This window comes from Catharus ustulatus, chromosome 1 (assembly GCF_009819885.2).
Source record: "Catharus ustulatus isolate bCatUst1 chromosome 1, bCatUst1.pri.v2, whole genome shotgun sequence".
NCBI lineage: Eukaryota > Metazoa > Chordata > Aves > Passeriformes > Turdidae > Catharus > Catharus ustulatus.
Window position 1 is genome coordinate 74,458,137 of NC_046221.1, and position 17,274 is coordinate 74,475,410.

The 17,274-nt window shown below is 41.5% G+C and overlaps 1 long non-coding RNA gene across 1 annotated transcript in view; it reads left to right on the plus strand.

The window, feature by feature from the left end:
* LOC116993888 overlaps positions 1-17,274 on the plus strand; it is an 82,993-nt gene that overhangs the window by 50,473 nt on the left and 15,246 nt on the right. Inside the window, exon 2 of the long non-coding RNA XR_004417390.1 lies at positions 15,283-15,287. This is a non-coding gene — a long non-coding RNA (uncharacterized LOC116993888). The remainder of the gene's footprint in view (positions 1-15,282; positions 15,288-17,274) is intronic.

Consider the following 17,274-nt stretch of genomic DNA (forward strand, 5'->3'; position numbering starts at 1 on the left):
ACAGGTTACATCTCATCAGGGTATGCCATGGCATGTGCCTATGAAGACGACATGAGGCGAGATCATGTCACAGAAATTAACAATGCAGAAAGAAATTTTCTTGATTCACAGCAAGGCATTAACTTATACATCTGAGTAGTGGATTAAAGGCTTCCAGCAGTGAGGTGGGGAGGAAGTAAGAGAACAAGCTGCCAACTGGTAAATATCCACACTAATTTTGCAAATGCAGGTATTTCATGTCTTTCCTAATCTAATCGTGAATGCAAACTGGATTACAGCATCTGACACGACAAGAATAAAACAGCACCAACAGGTTCTTGAAATTAGGAGAGTGAGTTTGCTGGAGGAATTACATTGCTAATACAAGTCACTCTCATAATAAAGGACACTTCTAAAAAGGGAAAAAAATAGAAAGTTGGAGACAAAAAAAAATAAAAAGCAGGAGTAGGCAGACTTTTCTGCATCACAGAAATTAGTGAGACCATCTATGACCACTTTGACCACTTGACAGGAGAATATAGGGAAGGATGTTGAAAATACCAAGGGTGATGGAAGCACAATCACAGTGACTGGAAAAGATGGGCCCAGCAGAGATTCCTGGAGGTTCAAGGGTGAAATCTTTAAAAGTGCAGAGGTTAAGAAGAAGAAAAGCTATAAGCAGGTACACCTACTCCTCAGAGCAGTGCTAAAAGGGGTCTTGCCTGACTTTCCAGTGCCCTCAGCTTTGGGTAACCATATAAATTACTACAAAGTTACTGTAAAGAGAAAGCACTCAAAACTAGTTTTATTTCTGATATCATGTGCTACACAGAACTGCAGAGGAGTAGACAGTCTTGCTCTGAAATCTACCTTTTATTTCTGCCTCATTTTCAGGTTATTAAAAGAACCTTTACTGGCAGCAAACTGCTCTGTTTCTCTAAGCTCCTATCTTCTGTATGTAGCATGGCTGAGGTGGTCCTCAAACTACATAAATCATGTGCCTGGAAGGAGAGGAGTTGCATCTCAATCTAAGCTGCAGGCTGTTTTCTGCCTGCTACGAGAATAAAAGATAACCAAAGAGTGAAAAATTGTTAAGAGAGTGGTTGCATAAAGAAAAGTTCTAAATCAGACAGGGAACAGAGAAAAAAACAACAACAAACAAACAAGCAGGTTAAAGAAAGTTAAAGTAATTAAAAAAAAGAAAAATCTTTTACAGGTGCCTTTTGTGGAGAAACTGGGCTGAAAGCCAAAACAAAAAAGCTGTGACAGCAAGGAGGAACAGATCCCACAGAGACAAAATAGGAGAGGGTACTGTCTCTGCAGGAGTGGTGAGAAAAAGCTCAAATCATTAAAATTGTTTTGGAAAAAAAAATTTAAACTAAAAAATTAAAGGAGCAGAAGTTATTTTTTCATAGGCATCGGGGTTAATGGCCCTTGTAATCCCTCTCCCTCTTCCCTGCCCCAAATATGGATGCACTGCCTTTGATAACAAATGAGCAGGGCTGGGGTTGAGAGGCTATTTTCAGGGAGCTTTGTGCAGTACCAAGGCTTCCTAGAGGCAAGCCAGTCTGCTCCACTGTGGCAGGTGGCAGGAGGGCTGCTTATGAGCCCTTCCACTGGGGAAGCTGGACCAGCTGCCACAGGATGGCAAAAGAAAATAGTAGGACACTGATCACAGCCTGCAGGCATACAGAATGGGGAGCAGCAGTGATGGAGGACTTGGGGATAGGAAGCAGACAGTGATAAACACTGTGAAATCATCATCCCCAACCTGCACTGCATCCCAGTGCATGGAAAACCTGCCTTCAGGAGTGAAGTGCTAAAGAAAACATTAAATAATCAAACTAGTCAGGACTGAAGCAAAGAGAAAAGAAAAAGCAAGAGCCAAAGAGAAGATGGAAAAGATCAAGTCTAGAGCTAGAAATGAATAAGCTTTAAGCTGCTGAAGGCAGGCAATAGTAAAGCACTGGATATAATTAAAGAGAGCCAAGCAGCAGACCAGAGACCATAGCAGCAGGCAGATCTTTGTTTAGCTTAGCTGGTCTTCAATAAAGTTTACCATAATACACAGCAGAACACTTTGGTGTTAAGAACTCATTCTGGAGTTAAAACCCATATATGGTTTGAAAGGAAAGCCAAAGCATTATGAGAGAAAAGTCCAAGCATTAATGCTGGTTGTTTCATCACACTCAGATGTTTTGGTCATCTCCCATGTCATCCATAATCAAGGATTTTCCTCTGTTGCATCTGTCTTTGCCTCTGCCCCAGAGCACAACAGCACTGAGGCAGAGCAGGTTTTCTCATGTTGAGGTACCATGAGGGCTAATTTGCGTTGGCTTAAAATGTTGCTGAAAAAGTTTTGTCTCTGCTGGCAATTTCTTAACTAATTACATTTTTAGCTTGGCTGCAGCAAGCCTCCAGTTACAAGTTTCTCACCCTAATATGTCATTGTCATTAAAAATGTCCTGTCTACCACTGCAATGGAGAAAGATTACACTTTTGGGCATTTTTTTTTCCTCAGAAGTAAAGCTTGAACTTATTTCACTTTAGTCATGCAATTGATTCTTACATGTCCCTTCTTGAGAGCCTTCTATCAAATTGCTCTGTTGTTTTGAGGACATGTTGGGAAGCCGTGGCTGACTTTTTAGCGCTCCCATTTGCCTAGCAAGAGAGGTCTGTCTTAACTAACAAGGGGGTGAAGGAACTAAAGCACAAGGAAATAAATCAATGATAACATAAATGTGAAACTGCTTCAGCAGCCTTGCTTTAACTCAGTTTTTTGAGAAAAAAACCTTGCCCCTAAGTTTTCAAGGCACAGCAGAGGTTCAAAACACAACCCTTCCATAGTTTTTTCCAGATATTAACTAGGATTTTGCCCTACTTAGAAATTTTAGAGGGAAGAGACAGGAGGCTGCTTGTGGAGACCCTGCTTGAGCAGGGAGGTTGGACTAGATGATCTTAGGCATTCGCTGCCAATATTACCTATTTTGTACTTCTGCAATTCTGTAACAAAGCTTCAATTCCTGGAAATCATGCTAATTTTGTTGATATTCAAATAATACCCTATTTTAAAATCTAGGAGCCCAGAAAACAGCAATAAAATTACTTTGCCTACATATGAAGACAGTACTTTCTACTCTATGCCTGCCACCCTAGAATTGGTCTGAAAAATTACTGAATGCTCTCCAGAGTAAATCTTCCCACATGGTGGCATGACATGGCATCCAACAAATCTCATTCCTGCTTTTGTCCTCTCACACATCACATTCCCAAATCACAGAGAATGGGTCATCCCTCTCCTGCAGACCTTTTTCTTTTGGACTAATGAGAAGCCAGACTTGGCCTGAAACTGAGAAGATGGCAAGTGGATTTTGTCCTAGAGACTGAAGATTTCCATGACTCTGCAAAAGATAACTGTACTGATCTAAGAGGTCCTGGCAGCACCCTTCATCCTCACAGCGACTAAGAAGCTATTTTGCCCAATAGATTTCACCAGTTAAATGTTCACTAATGAGAAAACTAACGGCAAAATACAGCATACAAAGGCTACAACAATTTTCTGAGTTTTGTGTAGTCTGAACTTGAATCCACAGCAATTAAGTAAAAGGCGCTATGTGTTCTCTCAGTCTCTAATAATTTAGTTACCCATGAAGATGTACTGAATACTTGGTTTGAACTACAGGTGAATAAAAAGAAAATATAATAGAAAGGGAGGAGAGGGATGGGGAAAGGGAAAAGGCAAAAGAAGAAGGGGGAGGGAAGGAAAGCAATAAAATTAAAACTAACCAAGTTAAAGTTAGCTGGAGCCTGTGCTCTCAAAATAGATGCTACAATACAATGATTTCATGCTATCATCTTAATTTGAATTTGCAGTCCTTTTCTAGAAAGTCCCTATTAGGGCTTTGTGCCCAACACAGTAACAGAACTGCTCTCACCTCCATTGAAAATCCATCTCTGCATCCTGGCAGCCCATACATAAGGAAGGTGAAGGAGAAGGACAACCCTTTGTCTTTCCAACTGGCTGCTCCTGCCCGTCGCGCACTCGGTTTGCAATGCCGCGGGATTTTGCAAAGCGTCGTTGCTTGATGATGCCAGATGGAAGCATTACAAGGGGAGGATGTAGCTCAGGTTGGGGTTGTCTAGTAGCGCTGGCTGCAATTCAGAAGCAAGCAGTGTCCAGCTAACTCACTCATCGTAGCTAAGGGCCAAGGCCTTACATGGCACTGCCCCCGCAGATGCCGACGCCGCGCAGTCACCGGGGGAGGACAGTCAGCTCACATAAAGTCCTTGAAGAGGCACCAGTGCAGAAGCAGCTCCTCCAATAAAACTTAAAGGACACCGAGGGACACGCAACCGATTAGACAAAGCAAGTTAATGGAACTGATTTAAACATTCTTAATTGTATTATTCCTGGCTAATTATTTTTTCTAGTGGGAAAGAGAAAAAATGAAAAGGCAACCAGTCAGAACTAATGAAGAAATATTTTATGGTAACTGTTTGCATTAATAATAATATGAAATGCTTGATGAATCAGAATGGTACAAACACAGTGAGTTAATTGCAGGTTACTCATTACAGATTCTGAGACTAATTCACTAAGTGGACACAGAGTCAAATCTAAATATGCACTAGCGTCACTGATGGCCCTGAAGTTTTCAGCAGCGTAACACAGATCCAGATCTGACCCATGGTCTTCATTTTCTATTTGGTCTGCCCTATTTGGACAGGTAATTAGGTCAGCTGAATACCCTATTCTTTGACTTTAGCACATAAATAGAAAAGCTTTGTTCACTAGCTCATTGTGAGCCTCATCCCACTAAAGTAAGGGCCCATTCAGTCATTGACTCCAGAAGTTAATGACTTTGCCCTATATTTTATGGGAGAGGGAATTTGGCTGTTCATTTGACGGGCAAGGCAGGTTCCTAAAGAGAAAGTAAGCGACAATCACTAAAAGGGACAGGCTAAGGTGAGAAGTCTGAAAAAATATTCTGTTGGTTTGGTATTATTGGCATTATGGGTTGCAGCTTCTAGGAAATAAAAGCAGTTACTATTTAAACTATTACAAGCATTAAATCCAAGTCAGGGACTAGGGGTTTCATTTCCAGGCCAAATAACTACAAGTCTTTGAAAGGATTTCTTTTTCTCTTCCTCCTGCACCTCCTCCACAATATTTCATAACTGAATGAGCCCTTTGGAGGGGTTTTGCTTTGTTTTGCTGGTTTTTGGAAGAGGCGTAACAGACTACAGGATTTTTCAAGTTTTGGCAATGCACATATTTCATTACAGAAGTTTCTCCATCAGCACCTAATCAACACAGATTTTAATTTCAGGTAAGCATTAGTTATATTGTTATTCAATAGCTATAAATAAATAAATAAATAAGTTTTAAAATAATAGTGTATTAGCCTCTTAACTACGTAAGATATCTCCTCAACTCTTGTAATGAATTGAACAGTTCAAGGCACATTCATTTCTAGGGAGATATCTTCGTACTTGAGATGATTATCTGCTTCAGAAGTGGATTACAGCAGGTACATAGGGACTTTCTGAAAGTTAAGCAGGTATTTAACTGCTGTCCTGCAGTGGGATGGACTTCAGCACCATTAAATTCACCAAGGCAGAAACGTGCATCTTTTCTTAAGCATGTCCTTAACTGAATAGAGGCAGTGCCAGAGGACAGGGTGCTACTGGAAAACAGGGTCAGACTTATGTCTCAGTTTTAACTGTGGAACAGTTGCATCACATTCAATTTTAAATTGGCTATTTCCAAATTCACTCCATTTTACAACAAAAAAAGAGGAATATTCATTTGCAGTTTAGGCTGGGATTTTCCATCTTTGCTGATGTTTCTGCTCCCTCCTCCATCTGAGAATATGATCCCTCCCAGTGACTGCACCATTTAAAGAATGGGATCATAAAGAAGCGACATAATTTTGCCATCCCTCTGTCCTTGGCAGAGCCACCATGTGAATACTGAAGGACAGTGTGGACTGTGGTCCTCGGAGGTCCTGGATAAATACACGAGGGAATGAGGGAATAGTGGACAAATACAGGGGGAATGACTCTCCTTTGCCTGTGGAGCAGGGTCTGGGCAGGCACACTGCCCGTGGGAGGTACAATCTCCCTGCAGATGCTGTACAGTACATCAGATTTAGAGCCCATAGCCAACTTATCTGCAAGCAAACAGCAGTTGGCTTGTGGACATGCAGCAGCCTGGGGTGCTGAGGATGTTGTTGCCACAAAAAGACAGAAAATACTCTTTCCCTCAAAAGGTTTCCCCATCTGAGATATGGGATTGGACTGTCTATACAGGAACTGCATAATACAGGATCATTTCTATTATCAAGCACAATCCTAGCACAGACTGATGGGTCTCCAGAGTCTTTCAAGGCTGGGGCCCTGGGTGCTCACACACTCACAGCCCACCCCTTAAGACAGGGCTCCTTCTGCCTCTCTGTCCTGGCTAGTCATAATTGGTGTAAAATCTGTTGGCCTATTCCAATCTCACTTCTTTCAGCCAGTTTCAGCTGGCTTAATTCAGAGCTGACAGCAACAGAAATCATCAGGGCCCTACACGTATTATACAAAACTGCAACAAAGAGAAGAAAGAGCCAAATGAATATTCCATGGAGAGAAAATCCACAGCAAGCTCTTCTCAATTAATTGTGGTTCTGGCCTTGACCTCTGCTGGACAGCCTGAGGAACTGGCTGTCCAACTAGCACTTGGGCGTCTTGGACCTTGTCATCAAACAGATCCCTGTGGCCTTGAAAGAATCCTTAGTTTTGTGTGGCGACTGATAGGGCATGGGGAGGGAGAACTGAGATGTTGTTGGGGTGGCTGAGACAATAGGAGCCACAACAGAGGCAATAAGGCTACTCCAGAGGAGGCATGGGCATCTATGGGTATAGGAAACAAATCTATATGACTCCAAGCTTTTTAAATTGTGCTGCTCCTGGAACAACTTGTTAAATTTTATGATACTGACTGTATCTCTTCTTACTTATAATTTGGAGGTTATATGAAACAAATCCCCAGTGAGCTTTCACATCTCACTATGGGATAAAACTCAGCATTTAAGAGTCAGGAAATTTATTTTACCTTTTTGGTCCCTAGTGACTTCAATTCTTGTAAGCCTGATTTCTGCTGCCTAAAATATTCCATAGTCATTTGTCACCATTATCTACCATTTTACTGATGTTACTTAGGTAAATTATTATAATCTCAGCAAAAAATATTTTAGTATTCCCTTTACAACTTTGTTTAAAGTAGTCTTAGAAGAATTAGATTAATAAAACATATGCCTTTCAATATACTTCAAAGTAACTTTAGCAAAATATGTGCAGAAACAAGCAGAATGTATAAAGGCTGATTTTAACCAAATGGCCACATCTTCTATTTCTCTTGAAAATCTCCCTGTAACATAGAGGGTTCATTTCACCCTCAAAATCAAGCACTTTGGTCACTGTTAACAACATATTTCATTAGGCAAAGGTACCAACACTTGAGATATGTTGGGTTCAAGGGTGATCTTTTGCTCTAAACATCTGAAACCATTCTGCTTCCTTGTATAACTTCCTTGTTCTGCATCAGCACTGCTCCTATTCATCTACTGGCCTGGGTCTTCACATCCTTTGGTTGCTCAAAAGTTGTCTTCACAGCCTTTACAAGAAATGCCTCTCTAAGATATGCTCTAGTTTACAGTCTGATAACTCCTGAAGGCTCACATCCAGTTGCTCTTTGGCATTTAATAATGCTGAATTAATGTACAAATAACTGTAATCTGTTTATTCTCAGGTAACTACCTTCAAGAGCAAAGCCATTATGTTATCAAGAACTACATTACTGATATTACAATACCATTACCATGACCTGTTGCAGCCTTAACTCTTGCTTTTCCAGCAGACCTTGTTGGAACAAGGCTTCTACACAGGCTCTCATGTTGCAGGAACGTCAACCTTCCTTTTTTTTGTTTGCTCCTCCAGCACACATACTGAATGCTATCTGAATTTTGTAACAATGGTAATATAGCAATGCAGTGGAAATCTAAATGAAGATACAAGATTAAGATTGTGTCTTCTGCAGCAATTCTAAAGCAATGCTACTTTAAATTGATCCACAGTACTTAATAAGCACAGTTCTGATGTCTTTATTAAAAACAAAATAAAATAATGCACAATACTTGAATGACATTTAAAGAAAATTTGCTAAACTGTGTAAAAAAGGTGAGCAAAAAAAATACTACATTTTATCTGCTCTCTATATGGGGGATATGGAGCTTTTGGGAAAAAGAATGTACTACATCTTTCCTGTGACATACAGAACCTGACAAGAAGATCTTTGACATTTGTTGGCCGGGTCAAATATAAGAGTGAAAATAAAAGACTGTAATTTTTGCAAAAGCTTTCCACAGAGACCAAGACCTGGTACTTTAGAATTTGAAGTTCTCTGCTGCATGAGTTGAGTCTTTCTACACTGTACCCTAGTACCCAGCACTCTTTTAGGAATGTCTTTTAATAATAAATAGTAGCAGTGTAAGATGTAGCTTAGCTCATTTTTTCTCCAAGGTCTACTGATATTGTCTACCCTTTGCTATGTGCATTGGTGAGCCTAATATTTCAAAGGAATTCAGTGCCAAAATTCACATTTATCTCAGTGATGCTAGATTCAGTCCTGATACTTAAGATACATTTGATAATTTTCAATTCTACCTTTACAAGCAAGTATTTAATGGTTGAAATATAATGGCATTATAATGACTGAGGTCTGCTGTCAGAGACATCTCTGCACTCCACAATCACAGGCTTTTCCCTTAACCTTTCTAAGACTTGCCTGTTCCAGAGCAGGGGAAAGGCAAAGGAAGAGGGAACACATTTGCTACAGGCTCTCACTGATACTCCTCTGCAGCAAACATTGCCCACTGGTCTGAACTGGGCAAGTCAGGGAATGTAACTATTTCATTTAGGCAGATGAGAAAGGGCTTTCTTTTCCTTGCAGTCTACCAGTTACTTTCATGAAATAATTGGTTTTACTAGCATCCGCTGCAATGCACTCCATAAACCAGGAAGAAATACTCCTGAAGGCTTGAGGCAAGACTGAACACAATTTCAGAGGCCTTTTTCACTTTTTCATAAGTGAAATCAACAATCCATGCTAAGCTATTATTAGAAGTTCAAGGTGGAATTTCAATCCTGTATAAAAAAAATTATTTGAACGCTCTTGTTTCAAAGTCCACAGTGGCTCTTGGATGGGTAAAAAGACTCCGTTTTAAAAAGCCTTATCTCTTTGTAGTTTTTCTGCTCTGCCTTCCTCACCCTGACATATATGAACAAGCTCCCCAGAGAGGGATTTCAGTGTTATTGCAGGAACTCGTCAGAAGAGTGCAGTGTATGGTAACACAGAGCAGTGTTGATGTCACAACAAGTCTTGTGAGCAGAATCAATATCCTTCATTGGACAGGCTGAAGCAAAGTTCTGGATCCAAAATGTTGCCCAACCTCACCACCTGGTCCAACAAGGGTTCCTACCTCTTCTCACTCAGCTCCCTTTGCTGGTCAGAGGTGCAGTGAGCACCTCCCCACACAAGGCTGGACTGGGTTTCCTCTGTGATGTGTGGCCTGCAGTGCCTGGTGAGATGACAACACACAAAGCCACCTCCATCTCTGGAACTCCGTGGAAATTTTACAGCAGAGTAGATCTAATGGACGCCAGTAAAAGCAAACTCCACTTGTTTTGTCGCAAGAAGTAAATAGGGTGAACACATCAACTGTATTTAGGTACTTACATTCTGCTCTAATTTTAAAGTAATGTACTTGGTATATAATTTTGTAGCCAAGAAGTGTAATAGAATGTATTCTACTAATGCATAACACTTTTCATCCTGTATACTGTAGCCAGACAGCTTTTTACAATTAGTAAGTAATACACATATAGTCATTAAGAACTGCAGTGTAATACACAGGGTGCCCACAGTTCTCCTCCTCTGTCTTCTGCATGAAGAAAAAGAAAAGAAAAAAGGGTCATCTAATGTGACTAGAAGATGCATGCATAGCTAAGAATGAATAATAACTGTGTGCTCAAAAAAACCTATTAAAGCATTAGGGGGAGGCATTAGTAATCCAACACAATGTACTTTAGAACAACTCACTGCCAGAAAGAAAGATAGTGAGGACAAAACTAAAATAAAACAAACGAGGAAGCAAAAACCCAGAAATTATGATTTCTTCATACAAGCTAACTGTATTGTAGCAACAATATGGGACTATTTCAGTCGCAAAACAGCCTGATTGAATGATAATCAAATTAATTATCTACATTAACTGAACAGTTGAGAGCCCAGGTTGAAATTTAATAAACCACACTGCATGAGGATGCTTAAAGATAAATCACAGCATGTGTCTGTGAGCATAATTTATTTTAAAACACTGCACTGTTTCTGCAAATTGCATTTATTAAAGTTATGCAAAATCTTCAAACCCTTTCAAAGGTGAGGACATTTTGACTGTGCTCGTTCTTGTTATTTAAGATGTGCTTCACAGAATCACAGAATCACAGAATCTCAGAATTTTACAGAATGGGTCAGGCTGGAAGACACGCACACTGGGTCATCTGGTCCAACCTCCCTGCTTAAGCAAGGTCATCCCAGAGCACTTGGCACAGGATTGCGTCCAAGTGACTTTGGAAAATCTCCAGTGAGAGAGACTCCACAACCTTTCTGGGCAATCTGTTCAGTGTGTGGTCACCTGCACAGTGAATAAGTTCTTGCTCTTATTCAGGTAGAACTTCCTGTGCTCCAGTCTCTGCCCATTGCCTTCTGTCCTATTGCTTGGAAAAACCAAGAGCCTGTCTCCATCCTCTTGACACCCTCCCTACAGATACTTATAGACATTGAACAGGTCCTTTCTCAGTCCTCTCTTCTCCAGGCTGCAGAAGCTCGACCTTTCCTCACGAGAGAGATGTTCCTATATCCCAACCATCTTTGTGACCCTCCACTGGACCGGGTCCAGGAGCTCCCTGTCTCTCTTGCACTAAGGAGTTGAGAATTGGACACAGCACTCCAGATGTGCTGAGCAGAGGGGCAGAACCACCTCCCTCCACCTGCTGGCAACATGCTTTTCCTAATGCACCCCAGGATACCTTTGTCCTTCTTGGTTACAGGGACACACTGCTGGCTCATGGACAGCTTGTTGTCCACGAGAACCCCAGGTCCTTCTCTGCTTTCCAGTAGGTCAGACCCCAGCCTGTCCATGGGGTTATTCTTCCGAGGGTGCAGGACTCTGCATTTTCCTTTGCTGGATTTCAGAAGGTTCCACTCTGCCCATCTCCCCACCCTGCTCGGGTTCCTCTGAGGGGCTGCGTAGCCCTCTGGGGTATCAGCCATTCCTCCCAGCTTTGTGCCATCAGGGAACTTGCTTAGGCGGCCTCTCCCCTTTCATCCAGGTCATTGATGAATAAGTTAAACAATACTGGCCCAATAGTGACAGGGCTCCCACTAGATCCTGTGACAGTGATTACAACCCTCTGGGATTTGCTGTTCTGCCAGTTCTCAATCCACTTCAATTTGTGTCCTCTGCAGTAATTCTTGATGAAATTTATTTGGCAGTCATGCTGGGAGGAAAAACATGGATCCAACCTTTTGCCCAACCTTGATTCCATCTTACCTTTTCCTATTTTCTCTCTTGAGCCCACAGTCCCAAACACATTTGCTCCACCTATTCCCCTAACATACATGCCAATGTCCCAGGCACAGGACCCTCTGTATATATGGCTACTCCTCATTTTTATTTGTTGTCCTTATGGTAAGATGTCCAGGGCACAGTCAGCTTGGTCTCAGCTGCTGACGGGGTTCGAGGAGACTTGGTCACAAGCTTGTGTCTTTTGCAGAGACACACCCAGCTCTGCCCAAAATATGGGAAGGAAGATGCCAAATGGCTGCTGTGTCACTTCTTACCAGCCCTTTGATAACAGCCAGGGCAACTAAGAAGAGCAAGGTCAACCAGACTGCGGCACAGCTTCCCCCTCCTCTCCCAGCTGGCAAGACCCTGGACATGGGGATTGTGCCAGGATGGCGGGTGTGGGAAATCCTGGGGTGAGAGAAAGCAGCCTCCCATCCACGACTTCCACAGGGCCTGCGGGAGAGCACAGCACCACCCGACAGCTCTGAGGGACCACCCTCCACCTTGGCCACTGGGTGCTGTGGGGTGTGGGGCAGCAGGGCTGCCAGCAGATCCATGGTGGGGAGGCTGACCTGAGGGCCAGGTGGCTCCTGGTGGCCCTGGCATGGGAACCATGCTCCTGTCCCATGCAGGGACATGGCACCTGTGCACACTTGAGTGACGTGTGCGCTCAGGACCCACAAGGTTAATTATTATGCCACCTGTAGGAGGTACTTTGCCACAAATACAAACCTTCTGTTTTTTCCATATGCTCCCATATGGTCCAATTTTTCTTCATAAGCAGTGTTATACTAGACCTAAGAAATGACAGCAAAGCTTTACTTGTGTGCCTGTAATGTCAAAATCAGAAGTCACCTGACTTTGATAAATCCAGGGTTTAAAAAAAAGAATTGCTTAAATAAATTTAATCTTTTCCTTCAACACTCTAACTTAGAAATAATTTGCATTCACAAGATACATGAAATTTTATAGATTTTGTCATGAAACATTTTCATTTGTGCTTGGCAAGAGGTCAGTGAGAAGACTCAGATTTTCTTATCTTGGTGTCTTCCCTGCAGCCTTCTCACTTTGCACCCTCGCTGCAGTCCAAATATTCCCTGCTCTACACTTTAGGAAACATTACAGAAATCAGATACAATCACTGTTAATCTTGGGAGGAGCAGAAAAAACAGTTTGATTGTGGTACACTACAAAACACAGTATTAATGTGTGGTATACTACAAAATATAGTATTAATCCCTCAAATAATAGCAGAATAAACACAAATGTTCTTAATCAATTTCTACTAGTTCTTATCAACAATAAGGAAAAAATCGGATAATAAAAATGCTTGAAGCATTTCAGGTTTCTCCACATGGTGTCTGAAAACAGACTTTGTTAGCAGATTGACTGAAATCTCTCTGGTTTTAGAGATGTGTGAATGGTTGTGAGAGGAATGCCTGAAACAAGTCACTTCTAGAGAAGCTTTGAACAATAAAGAGCCTCTGTTTTCCAGTGAATTGTGCATATGCACACAAACGCTCATCCATAATGTGAATTTAAAATAACCCTGATGGGAGCGAGAGGGGGGAGGGACACATGGAAATAACTAGACAGACTTTGACCCTTTGTGTCAGAAAACAAAGCCTTGTAGTTCAAATCTGAGATAGCAGGTCCCATTTGACATGGTTTCAACAGACGTACACGCCTTCTGGCTTAAGCCTGTCCCTAAAGGATACTAAGACCAAGCAAAGCTTGCTTACAAGCTACCCAACCACAACACGATGGTTTTAAGTGGAAACAAATGAATGGAATAGATGTAATTAAAAGCACAAACTGAATCAGTCAAAATCACTACAGCTTCACTTTACAAAGTCAGTGAAGGGCAGGAATGGAGCATCTGGAATAGTTGTTTGGCATAGGGTCACTATGAAGATGAATTAGGGTTAATTTTCTACTGGAGTATAGGTCAGGCACTGTGCTGTGGCAGAGCACTCAATTTACTGGGTATGTTTTGGCCTACTTAGAACTTTAGAAAATAAACATTACAATGTTAAATTAAATATGCTCTGTGACAAGGACTTGCAACATTGGGAGAATGTGATTTATATGCAATTGGCTCATATATATCATCTAATATGATATGCACAGTGTAATGAAAGCTCAAGGGTCTGATCTGCAGTGCAGAGATGCTTTACAATCTTCTTTCAGGTTGCACATTGTTTTTTCTTCCTCCTTTTATTTTTTTTTTAATGACTACATGAGTTAATTAGTGGTTATGTACTCTGTCTCTTTGCCTGGCCTAGCTTATCCCTACTGCAATAAATCTCTTTTTTTTCACTCTCCCAAGGATCATTACAACTTTAGCCAGCACTGTCAACAAAACTAATTGAAAGCCACCTGCTTTTAGGATCTCCTTAATGAAAAATGAAGAAGTTAAGAAACTTTCTAATAGTCTTTAATTTCTGATTAATTCACAAAAGTGTAGAGGCAGAAAACCCCTCAAATTATGCCTTTTGTTTTCACTGCTGGCCTTATCATCCAGTTCTCCTTACATCTGTAGAATTAGAAATTATTATTTTTGTAACCTAAATCTCCCATCATTCTTTAATGCGGAACTAACAGTTTTACATTTCCTCTTTTTAACTGCTGCTGTACAAAAAAAAAAATGTACTTGCAAGTAGTCTTCCTATTATTTTTACTAAATGTTTGGGTTCTTTTAATCAGGCAGGTCCAGATTCAGCAGAACTTTTATAGATGTCAAAGTCCCCTTAGGCACTCAGACAAATGATCTGAATCATTGTGCCTTTGATGACATGCAAGCACCTGCAGAAATCTGGGGAAAAGGCTGAACATGCAAGACTTACGGATTTTGTGAGGGAGGCCTTGGTACCCAGACATGCAAAACCTCTGAGCACATAGTGAACCTCAGGAAGGTGACCGAGTACTGTTGAAGCTGATAGCAGGTAAGCCCATGTGCCAAGGTAAGCCCTTTGCTACCACTGCACAGGAGCTCACAATTTAGTGGAGAGAGAAGGAATAAAGGAAACATCCTCGAGACAGCTTGGTGGCTATGCTCTTTCTTCTAACTAGTTTCTTAGCTCGTCCTTAATTGTGGAGAAATAAGCCTGGAAAAGGATATGAGCGGCTGATTTATTTCCTTCAGGCCAGCTGGAGCAAAATACTAAGGAAAAAACCCACAAAAGGGGAACACGAGACAGATGGGACTAACGATTGTTTGTGTTGCAGCACGGCTTAGATGTCCCAGTAAAGCCTGGGATCCCACAGCGAGACGCTGTGCAAACATGTCAGTGAGGGTGCTCTGGAAAGGGGAGCTGCCTGTAAACACTGCATGTGGAAGTCCCTTTGAAGTCAGCAGAGCCCAAGCATGCAAGAGGTTTGTACTGCCAGGCCATGCATTTCAAACTGCACAATTAATTGCTATTGGGTGTGCCAAAGCAGAAGACAGGCTCTCTCATAGGATGGCCACCAGAGATATAATGAGCTGAGGAAGAAAAAAAATAAGGTCACAGATAATATATTGGTTTTATTTAATAGTCCACTGTTTACTTCCTGTGCATGTAAACATATTGTTATTTCTCCTTCTTCAAAAGAATAGAAATTCTATTTAGATGAAATAAGTTTAAAACAGTGCAGGTGACACACAGCATGGGATAAATGTTACCTTCATGCAAATGTACGCTTCTCTCATTGATTATAGTAATAATATATGCAAAGACAGATCAGAGGAATATAATTTGATCCTTTGTGGAAGCTACTCTGAAATCCATGCTGCATGTAGTGAGTGTGCATGTACAGAAGAGGAAGAATAGTGAGGGTCACAGCACTGCAGAACCTCCCCAGAGATGGCAAATTCCTGCTGCTTTAGAAGTGAACTGATGGCTACAGAAGGTTAATGGACCTAGAAACAAGGTGAGCCCCCCCCAGTTTGTGAACCTGTGGTTTCAATGTTGCAGGCATTGCTACAACACGCAGAAAAGGCTTAAACACAAAGGCATATGGAAGAATGAAAGGAAGGAAAAAGTACCAGTCAGGAATAATTATCGCAGTGTATAAAACTTTCCACTCCTTTATTATCATAAATTGCAAAGTTTTATTGATGCATATTTTATCACAGCACTCTTGCCATATGTGATCTGAAGATTCAGAGCCTGTCCCCGGGGACAACGGTACTGATATAGATAATCAAGAATTCCTTTTATGCTCCTCTCAACACAGCCACAGCTCAGATTGAAATTAACATCTTTTACAATGAAACACCAGTTTTCTGCCACAACTAGACATGACAGTTGGAGAGAGAGACCTGCTTATCCAGTTATTCCTTCAAGTCTCGGTTTCATTACATCCATGAAGATGTAAACTAAGTACAAAGCAATGCGGACGGTCACTGAATACCAGAGAAACGAATCTGCATGAAACCTGCCACATGAAGAAACGGGAAGAGAAACGCTTCCAAATAAATCCTGGGATGAAAAGCAAAGATCAGACGCAGTGCCTAAAAAAAAAAAACAAAAAAAACCACAACAAAAACCCCAACGATGAAGAGGAATCCAAAAGCTTTGAACTTTTGCTGTGTTCACTGCCTGGACTAGACCGGGTGATGCTTGCACACACACATGTGCACACAGGAGTGGAACCCATGGCCAGAAAGAAACCCAGCATGGGGCTCTGTCCTACTTAAATCCTCCAAAGCAAGAATTTGACCTAGTGGAAATATTAAGGCTGCTTAGTATTGGTGCTTGTTCCTGGTCATTTTTTTAGGTTGACTGCTTCCACCTGCACATTGTCTCTGTTTCTCATGCTGCTGAGGAGGGGGGCATGGAAGTTGTTCTACCCTGCTTCCCATGGGGTCAAACATCACTCTAGCATCTGCCTGCCTTCCTGTAGAGCATTAAACAACCAACATCTGCCATGGAGGGTTCTCCCTCTCATCCTACTCCCAAGGGAGAGCTGGCTACGCATTGTAGTGGTTTGTTTTGTTTTGGCACAACTTTGTTTTTGTTGTTTTAAATCTACATGCTGGGTATGTTGGGAAGGAAAACAAGGGCAGCACCTTGTTTGTGAAGGAGAAGGCAGTGGGGTTTGAAATGGTCATTAGTTTCTGAAGTGCCAAAGTCTCAGCCTGGTTTCCCAGAAGGCATAGCTTCCTGCTGGCTGCTAGAGCTGATAGAAAGGTGCAAACTTAACAGACTGTCACAGGGAACTGGAAATTATAATGCTCTGGAAAATTGCATCTGTTCCGTGTGTGAAAGCAGTTCAAGTCCAGCTTTGAGCACTTGCCTACCTATCACAATATTTCAAAGGAGCCTGTTGCTTTGTTATATTACATGCTGGGACAATACATAGCAAAACCTACCCCATTGACCGATGTTTTCTTTTTTTTCTTTTCTTTTCTGATTAACATCCTACAGCCTAGGGGTCATCTCCAAACAGTGAAGCATAGAAGCGAGGTTATCAAAGTGTTTTGAAACACATAAGTGGGAAAATGTGCTATTAGAGATACAAGTATGCTCAGGAAACATTTAAAGGCTGTTGCACACCTTCAGATTAGATCAGGAAAGAAGTACAAAAAGGAAGGCACATGCCACTTTTCTAGCCTCATATCTTTGTCTTTCTACAGATA